The sequence below is a fragment of the Mandrillus leucophaeus genome, unplaced genomic scaffold (genome assembly GCF_000951045.1).
Source record: "Mandrillus leucophaeus isolate KB7577 unplaced genomic scaffold, Mleu.le_1.0 Scaffold1825, whole genome shotgun sequence".
NCBI lineage: Eukaryota > Metazoa > Chordata > Mammalia > Primates > Cercopithecidae > Mandrillus > Mandrillus leucophaeus.
Window position 1 is genome coordinate 48,348 of NW_012101838.1, and position 7,757 is coordinate 56,104.

Genomic DNA, 7,757 nt, shown 5'->3' on the forward strand with positions numbered 1-7,757 from the left:
ATTAAACAGCAAAACAGAACAACCTAATGGAGAAGACCAGCCCTCGGTGATTTATTGACTACCAGGTATCTACAACCTGACTTGCCACCTTCTGTCTTGACTAGATGGCTCCTGTGAATATTAGAAAACTACATGCATGAAGACTTCTGAGATGTAGATTCAATTATGGGGGGTGAGTGATAAAATTTGCCAAAAAATAGATTTCATGTAGTGAACTAACTACATGGAAAGATTTCCTAAGCTAATGTGAAGAGAGAAAAACTGAATGCAATCATCACGAACTCAAAGGTGTGTGTATCTATGTGTGTTTGCGCATGTGTGTTTTCAAGTCTCTGCCTAACCTGCTTGGTGTGTCTAAATCTTCTTATAAAAATTCTAAGAATCTTTGTTAGCAGATCAGGGAATGCAGGTATTACAGGACATAATTCACCAGCAAAAACTATTACTGGGGAAAATTATCACAGCCTCAAAGAAGTATGTAATCAATTTTAAAAGAGTCTTTGATAGTGCCTTAGGAGAAACTCAGGGAAAATGCGGAAATCTAGCACAGAACTTTTAGGCAAAAATGAATGATAGAGGCTGGGTGTGGTGGCTCACACCTATAATCCCAGCACTTCCGGAGGCTAAGATGGGTGGATCACATGAGGTCGGGAGTTTGAGACCAAACTGGCCAACATGGTGAAATCCCGTCTCTACTAAAAATTCAAAAATTAGCCAAGAGTGGTGGTGCACATCTGTAAATCCCAGCCACTTGGGAGGCTGAGGCATGAGAATCACTTGAACCTGGGAGGCGGAGGTTGTAGTGAGCAGAGATCGTGCCACTGCACTCCAGCCTGGGCAATAGAGGAGACTCCATCTCAATAAAAAACAAAAAACAAACAAACAAACAAAAAGAGCATGATCGAGGATCTCTGCTTTTCCCTAAAGCTCTGTGCACTTGGGCTTAGGGAACTCCATGAAAGATACTTCCAATTTAAAAATCTTTTGAGTCTGATTTTCATTTGTGGTAATATGAGAAAAAGAAGAACATCAAGCCAGAAGAGCCTATGTCCTAGTCTGCTCAGGCAGCCATAACAAAATGCAATCGATTGGGTGTCTGAAACACCAGAGATATATTTTCTCACTGATCACAGTTCAACAGCATTTAGTTTCTAGTGAGGGTTTCCTTCCTGGCTTGTAGATGGTCATGATATCATTGTGTGCTCACATGACCTCTTCTTTGTGTGCTGGAAAAGAGACTGCTGTGGTGTCTCTTCTTATAAAGGGCACCAGCCCTATTGGATTAGAGCTACAATTTATTACCTCATTTAACCTTTATCATGTCTTTATAGGCCCTATCTTCAAATACTATTTTTACTATTTCATTCTATACTATTTATTATACTATTTATTTATTTATTTATTATATTATATTACTATTTGATGTTATAGCTTCAAAATTTGAATTTTTGAGGGAAAAAATTCAGTTCATAGCGACATAGAAAATGCTTTTGCCACTTGAAGCAATGCAGAGAGAATTTCAGGAAATTGAGTCTGCAGACACTGTAAGGACAAAGATCATATGTACAGGGCTGCCTATTGCAAATATTGGATCTTCAGCACAAGAATAGCATGGATGTTATGTTTCTGAATTTCTATGCTAGGAAATGCTAGGGTGAAGGTCGAGTGAAGAACATATGTCCATGCTTATAGAAAAAAAATTATACTCCCACTAAACAAAAAGGAATACTTCAAGAAGATTTAGTAACTGAAGGACTCACAAGGGCAAATTTGTTAATTTGCTTCTGTGGGAGTCTTTCTAGAGCCATGTATTCAGTTTGTAGAGTTCTCACTAGCACTATATTCCTCAAAGGCTGGATTAAGGATGATATTGTAGGGGGAACACAGATATATTTTTTCAATCCACCTTTTATAGTTTTATTTTCTTCAATATTTATTTTTAATTTATGGTAAAATATACATAACATGAAACTTACCATGTTAGCCCTTTTAAAGTATACAGTTAAGTGGAATTAAGTGTGTTAGTATTGTTGTGCTACCATCACCACCATGCATCCACAGAATTTTTATTTATTTTGTGAAACTGAAACACTGTGTCCATTAAATAATAACTTCCTATTTCCCCCTCCCAGAAGCCCTGAGAAACAAGCATTTTACTTTCTACCTCAATGAATGTGACTTCTCTAGATACCTAAGTGTAATCCTCGTATTTGTCCTTTTGTCAATGGCTTATTTCACTCAGCATAATGTCCTTAAGATCCATTCATGTTTTAGCATGTACCAGAATATCATTTTTTTGGTAAGGCTGAATAGTATTTCGTTGTATGTATATAATTACATTTTGTTTATCCATTGACTTCTACCTTTTGCCTATTGCCAATAATGCTGCTATAAAAATAGTTGTATAGATATCACTTCATGTCCCTGCTTTCAATTGTTGCAGGTATGTAATCAAAGTGGAATTGGTAGATCACAGGATGATTCTATGTTTAACTTTTTGAGGAAATGCTATACTGTTGCCTACAGTGGCTATCCCATTTTACATTCCTACCAACAAAACACAAGGGTTCCAGTGTCTACACATCTTTATCAATGCTTGTTATTTCCTGTTTCTTTCATAATAGCCACTGTAATGGGTGAGAAATGGTATCCCATTGTGGTTTTAACTTGCATTTCCCTAATTATTAATGATGTTGAGAATATATGCGTGTACTTACTATTTGTACATCTCCTTTGGAGGAACATTTATTTATTTACTTTTCTATTTTAAAATTGGATTGTTTGTGTTTTTTATTGTTGAGTTTTATAAATTATCCATATATTCTGAATATTAATACTTTATCAGATACGTTATTTGCAAGTATTTTTTCTCTAATTCTGCATGCTGTTCTTTTACTCTGTTGATGGTGTCTTTTTTTGCATAAAGAAAAAAATATTTTTGATGTCTAATTTGCCTACTTATTTTGCCTGTGCCTTTGTTGTCATGGCCAAGAAAATATTGCCAAGTCAAACATCATAAAGCTTTTTCCTATGTTTTCTTTTTAAGAATTTTATAGTTTTGGGTCTTATGTTTAGGTCCTTGATCTATTTTGTGTTAATTTTTAATGTAGTATGGGTTAAGATTCCAACTTTATTCTTTTGCATGTGGATTTCCAATTTTTCTGACAAAGTTAGTTTAAAAGGCTTCTTTTTCTACTGAAATGGTCTGGGAAATCTGGCTGAAGGTCATTTGAAAATATATATGAAGGTTTATTTCCAGATTCCCTGTTCCATTTCATTAATCATATGTCTATCTTTGTGCCAGTGCCACACTGTTTTGATTGCCATAGCTTTGTAATATGTTTTAAAATCAGAATGTAGAAGATAAGTATCTTAATTCATCTTTTCCAAGATTGTTTTGGCTGTTCAGAATTCCTTGAGTTTACATGCAAATTTTAGGATAGATTTTTCAATTTCTGGAAAAAAGTCATCATTGGTATTTTGATAGAGATTGCATTGAATTTGTAGATATCTCTGGTCTAGTGACATCTTAATAATATTATGTTTTGTAGTCTATGAAATCAGTATGCCTTAATTTATTAATTTCTTTAAAAATATCTTTCAACAATGTTTTATACTTTAAGTGTACAAGTCTTTCACTACCTTGGTTTAATTTATTCCTAAGAATTTTATTTTATTCCTTTCAATACTATTATAAGTGAAAAAGTTTTTATTTTATATTGTTCATTGTTAGTGTATAAAAATGCAACTTTTTTTGTGTTAAATTTGTATCCCACAACTTTGTTGAATTTATTATTTCTAAAAGTGTTTTTGTGAAATATTTAGGGTTTTCTTCTTATAAAATTATACTGTTTGTGAACAGAGATAATTTTACTTATTGCTTTTCAATTTGAATTCCTTTCATTTATTTTTCTTGCCTAATTGTCATGGCTAGGACTTCCAGTACTTTGTTGAATAGAAATGACAAAAAGTGAGCATTCTTGTCTTCTTTTTAATCTTAATGGTAATGCTTCCAGTTTTTCACCATTGTGTATGAGGTTAGCTGGGTTTTTCATACATGGACTTTATTATTTTGAAGTAATTTCTTTCTATTCATAGTTGGTTGATTGGTCATGGAATAGTGTTGAATCTTATCATGTTGTTGATTTTTTTTGTATCAATTTGTGGTTTAGTTTCCCCTTCACTCTGGTAATGTATTACACTGATTGATTTTTATATATTAAACCATTCTTACATTCCAGGAATAAATTCCACTGGTAATGGTGTATAATATTTTAAATGAGCTATTGAATTCAATTTGATATGTTTTTGGTGAGTAATTCATTTATCATGATATTGGTCTATAGATTTATTTTTCTGTATTTTCTTGGTTAGGTTTTGGTATCAGTTTAATACTTTACTCAGACTGGGCTTGAAAGTGTTCTCCTTTAAATTTTCAGAAGAGTTTAAGGAGAATGGGTGTTAATTATTCTTTAAATGTTTGAGAGAATTTACCCATTAAGCTATCTAGTCTTGGGCTTTACTTTGTTGGGAGGTTGTTGATTATTGATTTAATCTCCTTATTTGTTATAGGTCTATTCAGATATTCTACTTTTTCATGATTCAGTCTTGGTAGGTTTTGTTTTTCCAGGAACATATCTATTTCATCTAAGCTATTAAATTTTTTGGAGTGCAATTTATCTTAGTACTCTCTTGTAATATTTTCGTACGTTTAGAAATAGTAGTAATGTCCTGTCTCTCATTTCTGATGTTACTTTTTTGAATCTTCTCTTTTACTTAGTCCATCTAGCTAAAAGTTTATCGATTTTGTTGAACTCTCCAAAGAACCAACTCTTGCCTTTATTATTTCTATTGTTTTTCTATTATTGATTTTGCTTACTTTGCTCTAATTTTTATTATTTCCTTTTTAGACCTAGTTTCGTGTTTAGTTTGTTTTTCTATTTCTAATTTGCTAAAGTATAATTTTAGGCTTATTAATGTGATATCTTTTTTCCTTTATAATATAAGCATTTATTTACAGCTATAAATTTTTCTCATAACATTGTGTTTGCTGCATACTGTAAGCTTTGGTCTGTTATGCTATAATTTTCATCAGTTTCAAGATGTTTTATAATTTCCCTATGATTTCTTTTTTGATCCACTTGTTGTTTAAGAGTGTGCTGTACAGAATTCTGATAATCCTGACCTTCAAGACAGGGGCTATATTTATTGGTGTGTCCTCTCAACTGACCAAGTCACAGCTAAACAAGTAGTCTTGTCTGAGAAGTCACTGCTCTCTGAGGAGACAGACCTTATTAAGCTAACTCTACTGGAGAGCTCGTGTGCCACATTTGTTCTTTGGTCTCTGTGTATCATAAGTCTCCAAATATTTTTGTGGAAGGAAGTCATGGAATCCGTTGTAAACAGTTGCCATTTCATCATGGGAGCACTGATTCAGGTGACAGCCCTGTTGGTACCACTACTGCAACTAACCCGAAACAGCCTCAGGTAATCCCTTCTTAAGGTGATTTTATGGGGCATCTTTTAAAACTTGACCTCAGTCAATGTGCCACAGGTGTCCTCCATGCAGATGGGAGCAGTGGATCTCTTGGGAGGAGGACTAGACAGTCTGGTGGGAAAATCCTTCATCCTATCATGGATGTCTGTAACCTTTGTTTCTTCACCTACCTGTTGTGGTCAACAGTGGACTGAATGACCTGTGTGAAGTCTCCACAGGGATAGGCACGGTGCCTGGTGGGTATGTGGCTCCTAAGTCTTTTTCTGGCTACCTGAATTAAAGGATAAAGGCTTAGAGATTTCAGGAACATTGACTCACCACCAAGGGCACATCTTTATGGAAATGAACTTCACCAATACAGCTCTGCAGCATATGACAGATTTTGCAACCTAATTTAACAAGAATGGCCATCCATACACCACTGATGCCAAACTAGGACATTGATGTCTCCCTTCCTCTCAACACCTTGGGCACAGTCATGAAGATGGAAACTCTGAATAACCTGCTGGTGGCTGTGAAAAACAATATTGATGTCTTCTACTTGAGCCACCTCACCCCACTCAGTGTGCTTTTTAGAAGATAGCAAAATGGAGCACCAGGTCTTCCTTGCAGCAGGAAAGGATATTCCCAATGAAATGAACTTCAGTTTTAGATTAAGGAATGTCATTTAAATGCTGACACTGTTTCCAGCAAGTTGCAAAACAATAATGTTTATACTATTGCCAAGAGGAATGTGGAAGGGCAGGACATGCTGTACAAATCCCTGAAGCTCACTAATGGCATTTAGATTTTGGCGGAGCTACGTATCCACCCGGGAAACCCCATTATATGCTGTCACTGAAGCGCAGAGCTCCTGAAGTCTCTCAATACATTCATCAAGTCTGGGATGGCATTTTGAAAAACTAACAAAACTGGTCCACTACCTTCCAATCATGCTGTGATCAGTGCAAGCCAAGAATTCTTAACTGGAAGAAATCGTATTGCTGTGTAGAATCTGAACCCAAACATACTGAGGCAACCCAGCAAGGTAGTAACTAGTCTAACCTGTCTAACCTGTGCCAACATTAGAGTACAACCTGTTGGATACTTTTAGCTTCCTGTGAACATTGGTAACCACTGCTTCAGTCACCTCCCACCTCTTGCCACCTGCTGCTGCTATCTGTGCTTACTTGTGGGCTTCTCCATGCTGTGCCAATGGCCGGCTTTTTCTACACCCTCTTTTGAGTGTAGTTTGGTATTTTGTAATTGAGAGCTCGTTTCAAAAGCAGAAAAAGACAACAAGTATTAAAGCAAGAATGTGTCACTGAAAAAAAAGTGGGTTGTTTAATTTACACATATTTGTAGATTTCCCACTTCTACTATTGTTTTTCAGTTTCATTCCATTGTGATCAGAAAAGAATCACTGTACAATTTTAATCCTTTAACATTTATTAAAACTTGTTTAGTGGCCTAAAATATCATCTATCCTGGAGAATGTCTATGTGTACTTCAAAGGAATATGCTACTGTTGATTAGAACAAAATTATATTTTATTATTTTCTTTATTTTGATTAGGAAAGTGAGATTTAGGAATGAAATAGTTTGCCTAGGATCAAACAACAAGGAAGGTGACTTGGAAAGTTTAGAAATTGAAGTTTATTTAACATGAACGTTTTATAATCAAAACATAATTTTCAAGTAGTTTAAAATATGATTCTTAAATAAATAAACCCATGCCACAGATCTTAATTTAATTCATTAATTCTTAATAAAGTACTTAATATTGTAAAGATAGAACAAAATTATATTGAGACTCTGTCTATACCTATTTTGAAGGAAAAAAATGCTAAAATAAGACTGCAGTGTTAAATAGTTAATTTGCTATATGGTAATATTAAAAAATCTTTGGAATTATTTTTTTCTACCAGATATAAGTCCACAATTGAAGATGAAACATATAAATGTTTGACTTCTAACTGAAAAATAAATTCAAACACACGTAGAGATTCTTAAGTAATTCCCTGGTATGACATTAAAAGTGCGTGCCATACTCTCGATATGAATTCATTCTTTTGATTTTCTAATTTTGTATAACTTTTCTCAATATTATTACACATTGTAAATTGATGGAATTTTTCTTCTGAGTTTTAAATTTTCTGGGTCATCAACTTTGGAAAACTGACATGTATTAAATGAAAAATGGGGATTTATCATAGAGAGTCTTTTTTTCTTATCTGTGGAGTTACATTTCACAGTTTGATAAAATTCTTAGCAATTTGTG

At 34.2% G+C, this 7,757-nt stretch overlaps 1 pseudogene; it reads left to right on the plus strand.

Moving 5' to 3' along the window:
• Nucleotides 1-5,153: 5,153 nt before the first annotated feature.
• On the plus strand, nucleotides 5,154-6,403 carry LOC105537986 (annotated as a pseudogene).
• Nucleotides 6,404-7,757: the final 1,354 nt, after the last annotated feature.